Source organism: Amblyomma maculatum, chromosome 1 (genome assembly GCF_055883805.1).
Source record: "Amblyomma maculatum isolate TAMU_Amacu chromosome 1, ASM5588380v1, whole genome shotgun sequence".
Classification (NCBI taxonomy): Eukaryota; Metazoa; Arthropoda; class Arachnida; order Ixodida; family Ixodidae; genus Amblyomma; species Amblyomma maculatum.
In genome coordinates, this window is record NC_139344.1 from 476,221,152 (window position 1) to 476,242,562 (window position 21,411).

The 21,411-nt window shown below is 47.1% G+C and overlaps 1 protein-coding gene across 1 annotated transcript in view; it reads left to right on the forward strand.

Annotated features, from left to right (window-relative positions):
- The window catches only part of LOC146210030 (uncharacterized), a 317,294-nt gene that overhangs the window by 89,865 nt on the left and 206,018 nt on the right, over positions 1-21,411 (forward strand). The gene's annotated exons all lie outside the window — the stretch shown is intronic.

A 21,411-nucleotide genomic window follows, 5' to 3' on the forward strand; every position in this document is an offset into this window, starting at 1 on the left:
TAAACGCCGACATCACATGGCCCCGGACAAAAAATTTAACTCTTTGGCCATCAAAGAAACAGATGGTGTGCTGACACAGGATGCACCCGCTTTTTTAATCAGATCGGCCTCGATTACTTCTCTGACATCTTTCCACACATGTTTGGCTACTATCTTGCACTCGTTAAAAAATGGTTTGCACGCTTTTTTATTCTTTTCAGCAGAATCGTGACAATGCACAAAGAGATTACCATCCCTGTAGTTGCCCCCATTCCTCCTGTGCTCCAATAATCTCTCATTGACACATCGGCCAGTTTGGCCGATGTACCTCGAGCCACATGACAGGGGAATCTCATACACCACCCCGGACGAACAAGCTACAAAGGGGGCTCGATGTCTGATTGTGCACTGCTGTTTTGGCCTTGAAAAAGGGTTGGTCATTTTCACAAGTCTTCCTAGCTTCTCGGGAGCCGATAGCACCAATCTGACGTTGCTGCGTTTCGCTATCTTTTTTAGGCAATGCGAGGTGTTATGCAAATAGGGAATTACCACTGGCAAACGAACAGCAGTTTAATATAGGTAGCGAAGCACTGGAAATGGCACAGAAATTCGTAGTAACCGCACATCCGGGCCACGAAAGTGAAATAGCTAGGAGAATAAGATTGAGATGGAGCGCATTAGGAAGGTACTCACACACTTTGTCCAGTAGGTTACCGGTATCGCTCTAGAGGAAAGTGTATAACAGTTGCATCATACCGGCTCGCCAATGGGGCTGTACCGTGGAGGTGAACAAAGAGGGTTGTAGTTACGTTCAGGACAACGCAGAGCTATGGAACGCAAAATGATAGGTGTAGCGTTAAGATAAAGGAAGCGGCACCGCCTGGGTGGCGCAGTGGTTACGGCGCTCGACTACTGTTCCCAAGGACGCGGGATCGAATCCCGGCCTCGGCGGCCGCTTTTCGGTGGAGGAGAAAAGCAAGGCGCTCGTGTGCTGTGCGATGTCAGTGCACGTTAAAGAAGCCCAGATGGTCGAAATTTCCGCAGTCCTCCACTACGGCGTCTCTCAGCCTGAGTTGCTTTGGGACGTTAAAGCCCACAAACCAAACCAAGATGAAGGAAGCGTGCAGAGTGGATCAGAGAAATAACTTAGATTACTGGCATTCCAGTCGAAATTAAGAACTGGGACATGTAGTGCGAAGCGAGAATAACCGATGGTCGCTTAGGGCAACAAACTGGATTCCAAAGGAAGGAAAGCGTAGCAGAAAATTAGGTGGATGGATGAGGGTCAAGTGGATGTAGCTAGCACAGGAGCGGGGAGAGGCCTTCGCCTTGCACGGTGTATTGTCCGGCGCATGATTATGATGACGATGACAGGAGAAAGCACCAAAAATTTAGTATTGAAAGGATACCTAACGGTAGAAGCTTCCTTGATACCACGTTTAATCATCGCTTCCTAAAGGCTGCAGTATTTAACACGAACAACTCGAACATCTCCACCCTTTACTGCAATTCACATATGAGATCGGAAAAATCAGGTTAAATTTACATTTAAGAAGAACTTCTTGATGGGCTAGTTGGTGATGTTTTTTATATTGCAGAGATTTTATTTCATATTTTATATAATATTAAATTTATATTACGCTGCACAATTAAAAATATACACGCTCCTACAAAGGCTAATTAACAGCAGCGCTTGCGGAGCGGATCATTTGAAAGCCCATCGCGTCAATTCAGTTCCCGACAGAATTGACCATTGTCAAAAACGAACGTATACAATCTGGTTGTGAGCGTTGGATTTCTTTTCTTTCAAAAACCCCGATTGCAAAACGCCTGCTCGTAAATGAGGTAATAAACACTACCACAACTCTGCAACTGTTTCTGCTTTGCCAATTTTCTCAAAAATAATGCAGCAGGGAACTACTGCCAGCAAAGCAGCGTCGCCGTCTTGGGAAGGAGGGGAAAGAGGGAGGGCGGAAGCAGGAGGAGGCCGACATTGATTCCGGCATTGAGTAACTCTAGGTATGCCTGCTAGGCAACCATTTCAGCCTGAATCGAATACTTTGATATGAAAGTGCACACATTTCCTTAATTACGCGAAACTAGATATTGAACTTGCATGACAGCACAAACAATTCTCATAGTTCCGTCCATGAATACACCACAACAGGAGCCCCCATCGTCCTTTCATTTCCCCTTTTGACAGTGAAACATGGGCCAATTTCTTATATGACGCTGAAAAGGAGCTGTTGCGAACATTGGCCGTGACTTAGTTCAGCTAGGCCAGGATATGAGTAGCGAAATCCTACCCCTCTCCAATACCATCTAATCCCATCCAATCCAATGCAATGCAATCCAAATTCAGTTTAGTCTAATCCAGTCCAAACCAATCCAGTTTATTCAAATCCAGTCCAATTAAGTAGAGTCCATTACAGTTAAGTAAAATCCGACCAATCCTATCCAATTTAATCCAAACATGTCTGACCCAAACCAATCCAATCGAGCCCAATCAAGTCCTGTCCAATCTAATATCTAATCTACTCCAATGCAATCCTGTTCAATGCTGAGTACAAGCCCGCCCAAAATGCGCCGCTGACTAGCTTGTCATCCTCACCGCCAGAGAAGGAGAAATAAGAGATGCGCTAATCACTATGTCTAGCTATGCTGTTGTTGCATTCTGTTTGCTTCTTGATTGCCAGATGGAGGGGCGACTGCTAGACAACGGCTCGGTGCCTTCCACCACTCGAAGCTATTCGTTCGTGGCCAATGTAGCTTGCGCTACAAAACTAGTGCGGTGGCTGAACGCGGTCAGCACGAGCCTGAACGCCCAGTACGTAGATTTCCCACCAATTAAGTAATAGAAAGTGCACGAAGAAAATAAGTATAAGCTTGCGTCAATTCACAACATTACTTGAGGCTGCGTGCTTCCTTTCGGATATCTTAAATGCCACAGAATGAACAAAATTAAAGACAGGCGTCTTGAATTTTGTTCATGCCACGAAATTCAGGAGGCATGAGAGAAGGCATACATACGCCGCCTATGTGCTTGTACCTTTGCTTCGCTCTATCCGTGACGGAATCAACTTGTAGGGTCGTGATCGTGATAAGCATATGAGTTAGCAAAGCGTTTCCCGCTCCCACGCTTGAGTCATCATTTCAGTGCTCCTGAGGCCTTAGCTGTTTGCTGCAACTGATAAAAAGTAAACCAGCCTTCTTGGTCCAACGACAGCAGGGTGCCCCAGTGCTCAGGCTTGGTTTTGGGAATGGCTTCCCGCAATGCGTTTGAAAGCTTCTGGAGTGTAATGTTGTTGGGGCATTCTTCGCATAAAGAGCGTGTGTTTTGATGTAGTATGGGACGCTCGTGGTATGGGCATATGTTCTTCAGTATAGCTGTCTCTTTGTGCGTGAAAGAAGGGTTGACGACATACTGTAGACCCGCCGGTCTACAGGATGTGTATGCCTTCCCCTCTTTGAGGATTTGAAATAACTGCAACTGCTCTGGGACCAGCTCCGCGGCCACTAAACCACTAAGCGGACCCCAGTTAGTGAGAAATAGGGTTATACCATGTGTGAGCCGAATGCCGCGATAAAGATTCGAAGTGCGGCGTCCAGATGAGTGCAATTTCCCGAAATTGACGCTTTTGCATTGATAAAATGCGGTGTACATTTGCCGATATGAGGCGATTTTGCACTCTCTCTATGGCACTTAAGAATCTGAGATTACCTTGCTTTTTTTATTCGGGACAGCTGGATGTCACTGCAAGGGTGATGGCTTCGTACTAACGTAGACTGCTCATAACGTAGGTCTTGGCGCAGCATGCGGTGCCGCACGATAACCTAAACATTTTTTTAGGTAAAAATACACACCAGCTTCCCTTTCAAAAGCGCCTTGTTCATGAGCACCCCGGAAAGTGGCTGCACGCGCAGCGAGAACGAGAAAATTCGTATGCGCTCATTATCAGCGCCCTTTCTAGCGGTGCACCGACGTTTCAGTTTTCCATATTACGACCAATGCGAGATCAAATTTGGACGAAGGCACTACCATAAATTCACAACGAGCATTTAAGTTAGCTTTTTTATGAAGGCAGCGGTGTGCTAAAGAAAGAAGGACGAGAACACGTGGTGCCACTCAAAGTTAGGGAAATGGAAAAAATTGCGATTCAAGTAAGTTTAAATAGAGTTGGACGTGTGAAACCATGGTTTATTTCGGTTTAGCTGTAGGTCAGTATGGGTTTATTTTTATTTTATTTTTGCTTTTGGTTTCGATTTGGTTAAGCTCTAGGATATACACACATAAGGCGTGTTCAATATTTTACCGGCGCTGCGACAGGGGACGGTAAAATATCGAAGATGAACCAACAAGCTCAAATCTCTGTGTTACTACAAGGCGTGTTCACGTTTATGGAGTCTTCCGTTTCAACTCATCCCGCCGAACACCGCGAGCTTCTTCAGCCGAGCAAATATAAGGACCCAGTTCACTCGCTATCCTGGCATCGTCTGACGGGCTGTAGCAAATGCGCGGTGTACCCATGCAGGAAATTATGGTACGCAGCAAGTTGCCAGTCGCATCGCGTCGGGGCTAGGCCACATGAGCGAGACAATCCCGTTGTCCGGCTACTTCGATAATGACCCCTGTCCCGAGGCATGACACGTCTAGCACGTAAAGGTGCTAACGTACTGAGTACCATCCCGAAAGGGCGCCGGGAGGTATAAGCAGCAAGGAAGAGTGACGAATAGCCTAGTACTGCTCCCAACGCGACCGGCACAAGTGGAAGTGCGGAAACGGCGCGGAAGCGCCGACATCGGAAGCAGTTAGTACCCCGGCTAACTAGTCGCGAAGCTGGCCATACTCAGGAAGCGGGGCATCCTTTGTAGGCTGCCACTTTCAGCGCATAACAGCGGACATAACTGAATGCAAGGACGGGACTTTCAGGATTGTTCACCCTGGATGATATACCAGCCTATATACTCTGTCATAAGAGCATACACCACTGTGCGTCAGAGTTATCACTCTGAACACTTATAATGAAGGAGCAATTACTCATTTACATCCACCCAAGCGAGGCATACGGCTACAAAGTAAAGATACAACTTTCTCAAAAACTTCGTAGTTGAAGAAAAATTCGCCCTGATCCGGAGATCGAACAAGGGACCACCGTCTTTCCAAAGCAGTCGCTCTACCAGCTGAGCTAACCAGGACGGTCAGCAGAACTGATAGCAGGGCAAGAGCTAATTCATCAATAGTTTGAAGTGGGAACGGTGTCAGTCGGATATTTAGGGAATTCCCGCACTGACCGCCACCTACCCGCGATCATAACGACGTCAGAAACGGCCACTTTGACCTCCGAGGCAGTCCCTACAATGGCGGAAACATCGGCTCAGCCCGTCGTACTCACGAAAATCCGCCAACCTCCCATCTTTACTTCCAACGACAAGCCAGACGTTGACGATTGGCTGGATTAATATGAGCGCTGCATCAGGAATAGCAATTGGGACGCTACCACCATGCTGGCTAACATCATTTACCATTCGGCGGGAACAGCTCGCACGGGGTTCGAGAATTACGGAGAAAGCCCGTTTGACGGGCTCTCGCAGCAAAAACGAAACTTTCTTCTCGCACCTTATCCCCCCCCCCCCCCGGAGACGTGCTCGCTTTGTGTCGCAACGTGAACAGCTCCCTGTCGGAGAGTCACAAAGTAGGGCATATCCTCAAAGGTATCGCAGATGATGCGCTCAACACCCCCTTATGCAAGGATTGCTCTACCGTCGACTCAGGCTTCAAGTCTGTCAAAAATTCGAGCAGGGTAAACAGCGACGTACCTACATCGCTTTGAACGCGTTCTGAGGACTCCGGCTGCATCATCCTGCGTTGACCAGGCCCCTCTGCAACAGCCCTCACATCCAAAGAACATGACTCAGATTGTTCGGAAAGAACTCGAGGCCTTAGCTCCTGCACCACTCACGTCTCCGCTGCCCGACATCTTGGCCATGATACAGGCCATTGTTCGCAAGAAACTTGCCAATGTTGACCTCTCCTCCAGCCCCGTGCCGCCCCCGTCGCCATATTACCCTGTCCCTCTAGTGGCTGCTGCTACCACCCGCCAGGTTTCCCCACTTCAATACCTTAGTTACAATCCTGCTGAGTGGCGAACCTGAGACGATAGGCCAAATTGTTTCATTTGCTGTCGAGCCGGCCACACTTCGCGTTATTGCTGTAGCCGTACCTTCCCCACCCCTCGTTCCTACTAGAACGCTGACCATCGGTACTACTACGGACCTCAACGCTTCCATGCTCAACCTGAAGAGCTCCGCCTCATAATAATGAACCTCTATACTTCCCTCCTCAACTAGATGAACCTCGTACCGGAGCTGTCTCAAGTGTCCTTCGCTCCAGTCGATCTCCATCTCCATGGCCTCGTCGCTCCCGTTCACCGGTGCCTCGTCGCAGCTCCTCCCCATCATACGCCGGCACCTACTCGGGAAACTAGCGAGTGCAGCACCCGGGAGTGGCGCTGCATTATCGACGCAGACTTCGAACTCAGTACTGACCCCTGCAACTAGACGCAACCTCACTGATATATACTTGAGGACGGAGTCCCAGTTCTTGTCCTTAACGACATTTGCCCAGATTTCTTTTCTCAGTTCCTGGCTCCGCCGACGCCTCAAAGTCCTCATGCTCACTACCGCATCAACCGTTTATGATAATGGTGACAACACAGCTACTGTGATTGGTATGTGTACTGCTTGAATTAGGATTGCCGACCGCCCCATCCCTGGGTTACTTAGTCCTCAACAGCTGCCCTGAAGACGTTAAATTAGGCCTTGACTTTTTAACTGCACACTCTGCTCCCATTGTCTTCTTCTGTACTGCTTCATCTAGACCTGCCACTCTGTACTGACGAACAAGCTGCTGAATTTTCAACGCTCCGCTCCGCTACATTTACTCGCCTAACACCAGAAGCCGCTATGTGTGTGCTCATGTCGCCTTTTCTCTCTGTTCTTACGTGTCTCTACAACGTAGAATCGTTCTCTCTTACAATATCATGCACGTAGCGAACAACCACATAGTCCTGAACTTCAGCGTTTTGGGCAAGTTCCTCCACAATGAATTTCTCTCGCCGAATTGCCCCCATTTTGCGACTTTAGTGTGTCTGCTCTTTTACCTGACCCTGCTGCAGTGCCGACACGACCGCAGATCAGGAATGGTTGCTCCTGACTTGCGTCTCGGTTGTGCTAAAGCACTTACGAGCCTTCTAATTTCGTGCACTGATATATTTGGCTTTGGTGACCACACCTTAAATCAAACGTCATTCGTTACTCGTCGCGTCGATACCGGAGACGCCAGCCCAATTCACAGACTACCTTATCGAGTCGCCATTTCTGAACGTCACTTCATACAAGATTACGCTGACAGGAGGTTGTCAAGAATAATCATAATCATTATAATAATAATAATAATACTTTAATTTTCCTTTATTACAAGGAAAGGAAAGAAGACGCCGCTAAAAAGCTGCTTCGAAGAGGAGCTTGACGGAGTGGCTGCACTTACATTATGCATAAACATTGCTCTAAAATGCTCTATAAACATTATAGAGCATTCTAGCAGCGCCTGGACGTCACCGGTCGCGCTTGTTAAAAGGAAGGACAATACCTTGAATTTCTGCGTTGATTACTGACACTTCTATAAATTTACAAAGGACGTTTATCCACTCCCCAGGATAGATGTTGCTCTCGACTGAAAGCACGGCGCCACCAATTTCTCATCGATTGGTCTTTGTTCTCGTTATTGGCAGATCGCAGTCGACGAGCGAGGAAAAACCGCCTTTGTCACTCCCGATGTTCGCTACCCATTGAATGTGATGCATTTTGCCATATGTAATATGGCCGAAACATTAGAGCACATGGTGGACTCTATTCTACACGGCTTCAAATGGACGACGTGCTTATGCTCTCTCGATATATCGCGATGAAGCTATTGTATTTTCTTCGACCTTCAATAGCCATCTCCATCGCCTTGATGCCATTTTCGGAGCCTTCCGAAAAGCTGGCCTTAAGCTGAACTCGAAGAAGTGTAGCTTCAGCCGACGTGAACTCACGGTTGAAGTGGAATATGAAGACGGCTCAAAAGGGACGAGGACAAGTTGGGAACACCAAAATAACAGGACAGGCGCCTTCCTTCCTTGTCCTCGTCCTTTTTGCGCCGTCTTCATATTCCACTTCAACCATGAACCAACTAGCCCAAAGCAAAGTACTTCTTGAACTCACGGTGTTCGGACGCTCGGTCGCCGTCCATGGCGTTCAACCCGACCCCGACTAAGTTCATGCTATAAGTGCACTTCCTACACCCCGCTGTACCAGCGACGTGAGTAGTTTTCTTGGCCTCAGCTCCTATTTTCGGCGGTTTGTCCCCAGCTTTGCGGAGACGACTCCTGCACTCATCATTCTTCTGAAGAACGACGTTTCATTTTACTGGAGCGAAGAACAATCTCAAACCTCTTCTGCGCGCATTGCAGCCCTCACCATCCCTCCCGTCCTGGCACACTTAACCCCTCAGCACAAACGGAGGTACGCACCGACACCTATGGTTACGGTATTGGTACCATTCTTGCCCAACAGGAGACGGCTCGCACTCGCGTCAGTGCTTATGCCAGTCGCCTCCTTTCTGCACCTGAGAGAAATTATTCGATCACAGAACGCGAGTGTTTAGCCTTCATGTGCGACATTACAGCTTCGCTCTCACTTTATTGGCCGCCCATCCTCCATCATCATCGCCCCACACGCATCATTTTGGCTTTCTAGGCTAAGGACCATACTGGTCGCCTTGGGCATTGGGTCCTGCGTCTGCAGGAATACGTTTTTTTTCTGTCCTCCACAAGTCCAGCCGGCTCCACACGAATTCCAATTGCCTGTCCCGCAACCTCATAGATCCGCCGCCTAAAAATGAGTGGTACGATGACACCTCTGTGTTGTCCACCTCTGAAATTTTAAACATTCGCCATGGGCAGCGCTTAGATCTCAACCTTTGCAGCATTATCAACCGCCTCAGCACTTAACATCCTGACCCTGCCCTTGCTTTATTAGTGCTCCACAACGGCACCTTATACCTTCGGAATATGCGACCAGATGGCGTCGAGCTTCTGCTCGTATCCCCGAATAGCTGTGTGCCATCGTTATTGAGCAGCTGCACGACGCGCCCACTGCGGGCCATCTTGACGCATCTCGTACGTACGACAGCGTCGCCGGCGCTTCTTTTCCGGAGTCCTCCACTATGGCGTCTCTCATAGCCTGAGTCGCTTTGGGACGTTAAACCCCACAAACTAAACCAAACCACCTTCTTTTGGCCAGGCCTCTCTCTGTTCGCCGTTAAGTGGTTTCTTGTGACCGGTGACAGCGATAGAAGCCCTCAGTTGAACCTGCCGGGTTCCTAGAGCCGATCGACATGCCAATAGACCCATTTTCCCGAGTGGGTCTTGATCTCCTCGGGCATTTCCCCCTCTCCGCTTCCAGGAATATATTACCTGTGTTAGCCACGGCCTACGCGTTACGCTGTCGCACAACCGATACCCAGCAGCTGTTCACCTGACTTGGCTGCGTTTCTTCTCCACATCATCATCCTGCTCCATTGTACTCTAGCCGCAAGCTCACGGACCATGGCCGTTGCTTGCTCGAGTAGTCGATGAAATCCTTTGGTACTGCTCTGCTAAACACTCCTTCAGCACCGCCTGCCATCCACAAACGAATGACATCACCAAACAACTCAACAACATGCTAACGAACATGCTGTCCATGTATGTACCGGGTGATCGCCATGACTAAAATATTGCTTTGTCGTTTATAACGTTCGCGTATAATTCCTCCGGTCACAGTACAATAGGCTACTCGCCCTTCTATCTTCTATTCGGCTGCGACCCTTCACTTCCGTTCACAGCGTACTGCCTCCCACCGCTAATACGAGTTCCTATGTTCGTGACGCCATATCCCGACCTGACGCCTGGCTTCCTAGAAAAAGTCTCAAAAACGCCGCCATGATTATCGTCATCGGGATGACCACCACTCCTCGGGCTCTCTCGTCCTGCTCTGGACTCCCGCTCGTCGAATTGGGCTTTGTGAGGAGCTTTTGCCGCGCTACGCAGGCCGCTACCATGGTTTACGGCCGGTCACTTCCATGACATACGAGATCACCCCTGTGCATCCGCTGCGACAATCCGCTATGCCATGGCACCCGAATGCAGCCATACTACTGCTGCTGTAGGTAACAGACACATAACGCACCGGGACTGCGCTCTTTGAGGGCGGGGGGGGGGGGGTGAAAATAGTACATAGATGCCCTGCGTCGCTGAACATCCATTGAAGAAGACAGCATTCAACAACAGGAAAACAGGATACGCAGCTGCAGCAATGGTGGTTGGTGCTGAGAAGGCTGGCGCTTGCCGGAACATTACGCAAGTCATCGGCTGTTGTATCTGTTTTGTTTTCTGGGCTTGCCACGTTATGATGACTCTGACTTGACCGGGGAACATCTGAAGCAATATATATGGGATGTCAGGCAAGATAAGAAAAACTGACGTTTTCATGCAGAAACTTGAATGACTCAATATGACGGCGTACAGATGAAGGGGCTAGGTTCATTAAAGACAAGGCCAGTTCCAGTTAAGTCGTTCAGTCGTGTCGGACTCTTCGTGACCCTATGGACCATGTGACGCCACGCTTTCCGGTCTCTCACTATCTTCCTAACATCACATAACTTCATCTGCAGTGCCTCGAGGATGCCATCTAATCATCGCGTTCGCTGCCTGCCCCTTCTCCGGTGACCCTCAACCTTTCCCAACATCAAATCTTTCTCCAGCGACTCCTCTCTTCTCATCAGATGACCAAAGTAGCTGAGCTATAACTTTAGAATTTGACCCTCCAATGAGCAGTCAGGGTTTATGGTCGACAATATCGACTGATTTGATCTTCTGGCAGTCCAAGGAGCTCTCAAGAGCGCCAGCACCACAATTCAAACACGTCAATTCTTCGGCGGTCAGCCTTTTTCACAGTCCAACTCTCGCCTGCATACATCACAACTGGAAAGACCATAGCACGAGTTATACGGATCTTGGTTGGCAGACTAATGTCTCTGCTCTTTACTAGGCGGTCAAGGCTAACCATTGCTCTCTTTCCCAGAAGCAGGCGTCTCCTAATTTCATGGCTGTATTCTCCTTCCGAGGCAATCTTGGAGCCCAAGAAGAGAAAATCTGTCACAGCTTCCACTTCTTGTCCATTGATGCTCCAAGACTTGATAGGGCAAGACGCCATGATCTTTGCCTTTTTAATGTTCAGTTTAGGCCCAAACTTTTCACTCTCTTCTTGTAGGCGCATCAGACGTCTCTTGAGTTCCACTTCACTTTCTGCCATTAAAGTGGTAACATCCGCATATATAAGGTTGTTGACACGTTTTCCAGCAATCTTCACTCCAGCTGAAGACTCGTCCAGACCGTCCTTCCTCATGATGCACTCTGCGTATAGGTTAAATAGGCAGGGCGACAGTATGCAGCCTTGCCTCACTCCTTTCTCAATTGGAAACCAATCAGTAAGACCATGCCCAGTTCTGACTGTGGCCTCTTGTCCTTCATACAGGTTTCTAAGGAGACAGATGAGGTGAATTGGAACTCCCGTCTCTTGGAGAGCTTGCCACAATCTGCTGTATCTACGCAGTCAAACGCTTTCGCATAATCAATAAAGCAGAGGTAGATGGGTTTCTGGAACTCTCTTGCTTTTTCCCTGATCCAGCGAAGGTTGGCAATTTGGTTTCTAGTTCCTCTGCCCTTGCGAAACCCAGCTTGCACGTCCGGAAGCTCCCGATCCACATACTGCTGCCGCCTTCCTTGGAGGATTTTCAACATCACCTTGCTAGCATGCGAAATAAGCGCGATCGTGCGGTAGTTGGAACAATCTTTGGCACTGCCTTTCTTTGGAATGGGGATGTAAACTGACCTCCTCCAATCCTGTGGCCACTGCAGGGTTGTCCAAATCTTCTAACATAATGTATGCAGAATGTTAACAGCGTCATGGTAGAGGTTTTGAAGCAACTCAGCTGGAATGTCATCAATTCCGCTAGCTTTATTCTTAGCAAGTCTGGCTAAGGCCCATTGAACTTCACTCTTCAGGATGCCCGGCTCAAGATCAGTAATCACAACCGTCTTATGTTGGGTTTGCACATTCGGGTCCTTCTTGTACAGTTCTTCTGTGTATTCCTGCCACCTCTTCATCTCGGAGGTCTCTGCCTCGTTTGTCCTTTATCACGCCCAACTTAGCACAGAAGCTTCCTTTGATATCCTTTGATTGTCTTATGCAGAGCTCTTGTGTTCCTCAATTGGTTGTTGTCCTCAACTGCTAGGCACTGTATATTCAGGAAGGCATTCTTATCTCTTCTTCCTATTTTCTGAAAATCCGCATTGAGAACCTTGTATCTTTCTCTTTCTCCCATAGCTTTTGCCACCCTCCTTTCCTCAGCTATTTGCAATGCCTCTTCAGATAACCAGTTTGCCTTCTTGCATTTCTTTTACTTTGGAACTACCTTAGTAGCAGCTTTTCTTATTATATCACGAACATCAGTCCACATCTCTTCAGGCTCTCTGTCTTCTACATCTAATTCTTGAAATCGATTCCTCACTTCCACAGCATATTCTAATGGAATTTGATCCAGATCATACCTGAAAGGCCATCTAGTTTTCTGCGTTTTCCTCAATCGAAGCTTAATTTTGGCAACAAGAAGCGGATGATCGGTGCCACAATCGGACCCAGGCCTTGTTTTTACTGCTTGTATAGCGCTTCTCCATCTCTGTCGGCAAAAAATATAATCGATCTGATTCCTGTACAGAACGTCCGGTGAAGTCCATGTGTACAGGCGCCTCTTGTGCTGTTGAAAATGAGTATTCGCTATGGTCAGGTTGTTTTCTTGACAAAGCTCTACTAGCCTCTGCCCAGCTTCATTTGGCTCGCCAAGACCGAACTTGCCTATAATTCCGAATATTTCGTCACACCCGACCTTCACTCCCGACCTTAGACCTTAGACGACCGACCTTAGACAAGGCAAGAGAGGATAAAAATGGTGATCATTGCGAAGATACATGAACATAATAGATTTTCGTGTTAGTGCTCAATGAGGTTAATGCCACAATGCTTATGAGGATAAAGAAGCATAATCTAATATTGGACGATTTAATTATTTATATATGAGTCTGGTTGTCTTCTTTGAAGAATTGCGGAAATTATACCTCAAATACACAAGTTTACTGATTGATTTGGTGCAAATGAAATACTTTTACTAGTTATTGGTTTACAGGAAAGCAAAGGTGCGGTATCTGTCGTGCACAACCTGAAGGTCCGGTTCAGTTCAGTTCAGTTCAGTTCAGTCTTTCAGTCGTGTCCGACTCTTCGTGACCCTATGGACCATATCACGCCATGCTTTCCGGTCTCTCACTATCTTCCTAACATCCCATAACTTCATCTGCAGCTCCTCGAGGGTGCCATATAACCATCGCGTTCGCTGCCTACCCCTTCTCCGGTGACCCTAGACCCTTCCCAACATCAAATCTTTCTTCAGCGACTCCTCTCTTCTCATCAGATGACCAAAGTAGCTGAGCTTTAACTTTAGAATTTGACCCTCCAATGAGAAGTCAGGGTTTATGGTTGACAATATCGACTGATTTGATCTTCTGGCCGTCCAAGGAACTCTGAAGATTCTCCGCCAGTACCACAATTCAAACTCGTCAATTCTTCGGCGGTCAGCCTTCTTCACAGTCCAACTCTCGCATCCATACATCACAACTGGAAATACCATAGCACGAGTTATACGGATGTTGGTTGGCAGACTAATGTCAGACTAACTAGAAGGCCCGGTTAGGCCACGTAAAATGGGGCATTCGCGCAAAAAGCAAAGAATGACTTAGTGTAGCTATTGTGCAATCTTGTGCAACACGTGGGCAATGCATGATGACTGATGACCAGAAAACGAGCCGCACGCGTGCGATGTGTACACTTGTGTCGCATCCTAATCACGTGATGCGATGGGCGGCGTCACGCAACGAAGCCCCGGGCAACGCAGGGAATTGAACTAGATATTTCGCGCTATCACCCAGCGGATTTCAAGATAGCACTATAATCGGCATTTCGCTTCGCGCAACCACATAATAACCTGTAAGACTTTAGATTGAGCTCTAAAGGAAGCAGACTGATGGCCAGCAAAACATAACACGTTATAACCAATCCCGCACTATAAGCGGTTACATTGTAAGTGGCCTCGACGTACTTCGGTTTTCAAGGTTTTCTTTGGTCAAAGCTGAAGCCATCTTCCGAAGGCGATCGACGACACAGGTGACTACTGCATTCGGAAGGCGTGCTGCGCCACGTTTGTGTATTAGACGCTGGTGAAGTTTCCGTATTTTACCTGAAGGAATTTCACCCTTATCTGCCTTCGGCCTGCATGACATGCGGATGCTTCGGCCTCCTTCTCTTCCTTTGCGTGTACTTTAAAAGATTGGTTCCACAGTGCTCCGTTCCCTGAGGTCACACTTCATTGTGAACGTTTTACGGCGTTCCCCATTGTGTTCTGGGAGCCTAGTACGCGAATTGTCCTGCGACTACATCACAGAAACTGCCAGAACCCGATCGTCTGGCTACGTTACAATTGGTTGGTTCCGACCGGCAGACCTGCTGACCGGCAGCAGCGAAGGCTGAGTGACAGGTTTGTGACACTTTTTGTAAAAGGATTGTTGCGTATTTGGGTCCCAGTTAACGGAGAACATCACTCCTTTGGTGCTTTGAGTTAGCGGCTGGGCTGAATGCTGAGGCGGGAAATGACTACCTTCGGTGCTTTTGGTTAGAATTTGGAATGAATGCTGAGGTAGAAACATGTCTACCTTCGGTGGTTTGGATTAGCGGTTGGACTGATTTCTGAGGTGTCGTTCTCAATGCTTCGAGTTTGCTGGCCTCTGCATGTAATGGTAGACCAGTGACTGTTTGAATGCTTTGCAGAGAAATACCTCGAAAAGGTCCCTAGAACATACCACACACTAGAACTTATTTCTAAGCATAAAATACTGCCGATTATTAAACAGTATAACTTTCATTTATGCCGCGCTTTTAAGCGCGATATTACTAATAGCACGTCGTTTTTTCATAAACTGGCTAACACCACGGTGTAAGAGTAGATTAGATGAGAGAACGGCCGCGTCCAGCCCTCTGCCGAAGAATTCTACTTCTTGGGGCTGCCGATAGATGGCGTAAGCAACTGCAGCCCGCTAAAACCCCTTGATACTTTGAAAGTTACGCCAACGATTGAAATTTGCCGCCGCCGCGCCACCTCCTCGCCTCCTCCTCGCCCCTTGCGCGCCCCTTCGCTGAAGGCCGGCTCTCCGCCCGATTTCCTGAGCGACGATTGGTCTCCCTGCCGTTGCCCTTGGAAACCGACGCGCGTCCGGCGTTTTCCTTGTGTTTTCTTTTTCCTTTGAACCATTTTTCTCCTAGTCTCGGCGAGCGAATATTGCGCGCTGTGATTTTGTTGCAGCGTACAAGCTCCATGCCATGCTGTTGCGCGTACAACTGCAGCAAGCGGCCTGAAGATGGTTATGCGGTATTCATGATATCTCAAGGAAAGCGTGACGGCTTGCGCACGAGTCAATGGGTTCACAAGATTAGTCGAAAGAAAATTATTCCTAGAAAGAACAGAGTTGTTTGCGACGTAAGGTGCCTTTTTCACTCCCCGTAATAACGCGTCACCTGACGCTGCGTTTTTTATTCCTGCTTGCTCCTCAATATTTTTGCGGTGGCAACATGTTCATTGTGTAAAAATAAGGTTGTCCTCTGCAGCCTGCTGGATATTCTGCGAGGCTCCAAGGCTCCATCATTTAACACGCTTCGACTTTTGTACAGTCAGAAATAGGGCGCTATAATCTACATTTTGCTGTCAGAGATAACTGGAAAATTAGTCTCTCGATTGCATTTGTCGCGATTATGCTAGGATCCCTGGCCTCCTTCACTAAAAATCAAAATTCGGGCTTGTAGAGGAGCTAGCCTTTCCAGCTTGTACTTGTAGTGTGCGTCGGTTACTCGGGAGCAATGAATGCTGGCCCTGAAAAACTCTTTGGCAACTAAACCCGAGGTATTGCGGGTAATCTGCACTAGTTAGGTCGTACGGCATTTCTTTTTCAATTCTTGAATGTGTCTTGCTATGCTTCGACGCACGCGTGGGTTAAAAAGTATGCGTTCGTTTTATCAGGGATACGGCCAATGTGTAGGAGGTGTTCACATGATCACACACGCTTCACTTTGACCATGACTACTAGGCGTTGGCAGGTTACCTTCGCTTTGAAAGCTGGAGCTCTAAAACCGCGATTCCGCGTTTCATTTACTGCGAGAAAAGTTTTCACATCAATCTCAAATCAGCCGGAATCATTGCATCAATTTTTTGTATTTACGAAACTTAAACAATCAATAATGACTATAGTTATGATGTAAAAATAGGGGAACATTTTGCGAGCAACAATTCTTAGCACTGTAACATATTACTCATTTCAATTGTATGCAAGATTTTTTTTTCACCTAGCCTGAGTGATTAACTCATCGCTCTATGTTATAGCTACATTTGACTGAAGACCAGTTTGAGCCGCCAATGTTACACGAGCTCGAAAAAAAAAAACAGGTCCAACGCAGTTCCATCAATTTTCTCTCACCGACCTGTACTGAAGTAAAGGAAGCCTCTTCGACAAAGACATGAACCTCGCGCTGATATTAGTCAGTTTTTTCTGTGGCTTGCTCTTTTTCCCCCTCCATTTAAGAGAAAACAAGAAAGTATAACAATTAAAAGTCAATGTATAGTTGTCTCGTCAGATATTATGAGATAATTGAGATATGACTGACAACGTAAGTCAATGCAAATTGAAGTATATCAATGGGTCATATGGGACGGCATCAGATTAAATAGTGATGGTTATGAATAGTGATAGGTAATGATGGTGACTGTTACAGATAATAATAGTAAATGATAGTAATAGGCCCGGATAGTGAGGTGACCCAGTCGAAAAAAATACAGAAAATTTCCTAATGTTACGACATAATTTCTGTGCGGTTTTTGACGGGAAACCTGATGTGACAACAGAACATTCTGTCGTAACATCAGAAATTTCTATAGTTACAACGGAGAAGTGCTACAGAACTACAGACAACAGTAATATACTACAGAGAAACTACAGAACTACAGAAAAGTACTACAGAACTACAGAAAAATCTGATGGTTACGACAGAACTACAGGATATTGTGTCGTATTTTTGACACAGTTCTGTAGTTTTTTCGGCAGGGGATAGTGTTCGTTGCGGATAGTAACACTTGCGATAGGTCTGTGGCATTAGTAGATATAGTGATAGATAGGATAGCGATAGTTAATGAATTGGCAGTTATATGCTTTCTCATTTCCGCACGTTGAAGACCTATGTGTACCCTGTAACTTTTTTTATTGTTGCGTTCAGTGAAATCACGCTATTTTACATAGCGCATGAGACCACAGCATGCTTGCTCCAGACCTTCAGTGTGTCGGCAATGGGGCCCACCACTTCTCCCAGTGTACCCTGCTGTCTTTTAACGACACGCGAAGTCAGTGAGTGGCCGCGTACTCATAAAATTATTTAATTCCTCCATCAGCATCTAATCAAGACTGCCGTGGCAAACCTGTTCCTTGCCTCGAAGCGGCAAGAAACAGCTCAAAATTTGGTTTTATACAAAATTAAGTAATTAACGCAGATTATCGCGGATTGCTAACTAGCATAGTGCCATTACACTTGGCCTAAGCTTTCCATCGGTATACGGTTCGATGTTGCAGCCAAAATTTAGATTTTAATTGCAATTTACTAAATATTAATTAATTTGGCCCAGTAATTGATCAAAATACATGTACAATTACACAATAATCCAATCTCATGGTTGATCACGTGACATATACTATGCTTAGAGAGATAGCTTGACATTAGCGAAATAGACGAAGTCCTGCTTTGAGCTTCTCTGATCTTGAAGTTCAAAGCATCAGCCTGGATCGTTTTCCGAAGTGTTACCGCGGTGACAGATTTCACGCTCTAAAAAAAACAAACACAAAGTCAGAGGCAGTACTAGATTAGGTGCACAAAGTAAAACTTAAAAAGTGTCTGCAGCACAGAACTCGCCTGAAAGCTTTGTTTATCAGTATTCCCCATTCAAACAGTTGTAAGAAGAAACCAATCAATTCATGAACTTTACTTTCGGCATTCTCAAGGCTTTTCTCGCAATTTTTCAAAAATTTTGTGCACTCCTGGAGCGCAGACCTGGCCCAAAAGCTCGCGCTTCACTCACTGCGGCCGGCCGGCGGGCGTCAAGGAGAAAAAGCGTGTCGTGCGCAGAGCTCGCCGCCGCCGCGCGAGGAGAATCGAGGAGGAAAGCGCGGCGCGGAGGAGAGTGTCGCTACTTTCAAATTATCAAGGGATTTTATGGCCCGCGAGCGGCCGGGCCACGTCGACGCTATGGGTGCTGTCGGCATGCATTTGGCCCCACTTTGTCAGTATGCGCCTTAAAACTTTCTCCTCTGGAATTTAGCTTTGGGACTGTAGATCAGTTCAGTTCAGGCGTTCAGTCGTGTCCGTCTCTTCGTGACCCTATGGACCATGTCACGCCACGCTTTCCGGTCTCTCACTATAATCTTAACATCACATAGCTTCATCTGCAATGCCTCGAGAATGCCATCTAACCATCGCGTTCGCTGCCTACCCCTTCTCCGGCGACCCTCAACCTTTCCCAACATCAAATCTTTCTCCAGCGACTCCTCTCTTCTCATCAGATGACCAAAGTAGCTGAGCTTTAACTTTAGAATTTGACCCTCCAATGAGCAGTCAGGGTTTATGGTCGACAATATCGACTGATTTGATCTTCCGGCAGTCCAAGGAACTCTTAAGAGTCTTCGCCAGCACCACAATTCAAACGCGTCAATTCTTCGGCGGTCAGCCTTTTTCACAGTCCAACTCTCGCATCCATACATCACAACTGGAAAGACCATAGCACGGGTTATACGGATATTGGTTGGCAGACTAATGTCTCTGCTCTTTACTAGGCGGTCAAGGCTAACCATTGCTCTCTTTCCCAGAAGCAGGCGTCTCCTAATTTCATGGAGATAATGCTTTATAAAAAGAATAATTTTAGTTCTGTTAAAGCAGAGCGTCAATACCAACATAACTGCTACTCAAGAAGGCAAAGCTCACATTGCGTTGGCGGCACGCGTTTTAATAAAGCGTCACATTTTATGTCGCATTGCACGCTTCACACTAAAGCGCCAACCACATGAGGCGAGATTAGTGGCCGCATGCCACGCGACCGCGTCGCGCGTGAGGGGCTGAAGGACGCCAAAGCATTGCTCCTAGTCGCTGTCGCACAGGTTCTGGGTTTTTAGAAAATTTCGCGTGTCGCCCGGAAGCAGCTAGCGAGTCAGCCAATCGCAGAAGGCTTTGGGGTACTGAACTTCTATCCTGGCTTTTTTTTATAAGTGAAGTTTGTTTTCCTAGTCCGATTTGAGTGAAGAATCTGCTGACGCCTACTTCGTCTTATCCTTGCATATATGAGCGCATCAATACAATTCAGTAAAAGATTAGTAGGGTAGTGAAGAAAAAAAATATTGTCAATTTTGTAAAGGAGCAGGAGAAGGTCACTGCTTGCAATGCAAGTCGGCATCGCAGTGTAGTATCGCACTGCTGCGCTGTCACCTTTTGTTTGTTTTTTAGCGCTATGCGTTACAAAAAGTTCCATTAGTGTTTTACCGTACTTCATGCCGTACTCCATACGGAATATAGCGTTACTGCACTCCCCCTGACCGAACGACGAGGCGGCGGTTACAAAGCAGCGCTGAAAACGCGCCTCTCTGTCACCAAGTCCCGTCGCTCCGTGCGGTGCGCACCAATGGCAACGACAGGCGTTAACGGCGGCGTCGCGCGACGGATCGCCAGGGGCTCACGCAGTTACCGCTTAACTCTACTAGTTACAAGATATGCCGAACAGTGCACTGTCTAAGGAACCGGCCCCATCCCGATACCGGAGAAATACAGGATACAGGTACCCATCTCAACCAGTCTTACCACCATTTTACGAAGATTAAAATTTAAATCCTACCCCCCCCCCAAAAAAAAAAAAAAAGATTAAACTTTGCTTTAGTGCATGAATGTCACGTTAGTAATTTATACATACAACTTTAACATTTCTGAAACAAACACAAGTCGCGAAAGGTCTCCTTAATGTTGGGAACGAAGGTAAAGGAACATAAACACGAGAAAGTAAATTTCAACACTATTGCACCTACGAGCTCACACAACCTTTGACAATTTGCGTAAATCCTGGCTCTTATTGTCCTTCTGACTCTTCAATTGCCTGCAATATTGACGCATGCGTAGGCACAGATAATAGTGCAGCAGTTTCGCAAGCATGTCTTCTTTATGAAGGTTAAATGGAAATGTAAACTGAAAATTTTCTAGCACAGTATCAATGGTCTTATCGAACACGTGCCTGTCACTAGCATATTTTTCAAACTTCCTCTCGCAGTACTTGAAAAATTCAAAAAGATGCATGTTAGGGTGCGGCAGCCTGCCCCTTGTTTTGAGATTCACCAGCTCGGCTTCAGGAACATTTGCGACCCCTTTTGTTCCTTCAAGCGCCTGTTTACAATCCGTGCAAGAGGTCTCGTTTGCAAGATTTCTTGAGACAAAGCCAGTAACGTAGTAAACGATGCAGTCCTGAACCGTTGCATCCCAGTCGTCTAGCTCAAAAACGTCTTCACAGTCCCAGCTGCCTTCGTCAATTACCCATCAAGATTCTGCTTCAATTCCTGCAGTTTGTTCAGGCGCTGCTCATCCGAACTTTTGTATATCTCCCTCAAATCCGCCAGAGTGACAACAGCAGTCTGGCCCTTATCGGACGCTGTACAGTTTCCAAACTGTGGAGGTTTTAGCAAAGAATACACGCTTAGCATGCGATAGAGCTGCAAGAATGTGTTAAAGGTCGGATGTTCATTTTGTCCTCCCGCTTGTCTGATGGTACCGAAGAAGCATTCTAACAGATCCCGGTTCATTTTGGCCGACAGCACATACTTGAAACTGCAGTCTTGCAGAAGGTATCTAGAAAGTTGTAGGACAGATTTCAGCGTAACGCGCAAACCTTCGGCAGTCGACTGGGTCAGAAAGAGGTCTTTTGAAATGTCACCGCTTATTACCTCTTGTTCCCATGAGTCCAGCCACTTACACGCAGTCTGGAGAGTAGTAAAATCTCTGCATCCTAGTCGAATGCCTTCTCCAGTGTAGCGGCGGTTTAGAGCGTCGAACAGGTTATTCAGAAAAAGTGTGAACTTCGCTATCGGTTCCGCATTAGCCAGCCTTGGCGCACCTCTGCGAGCA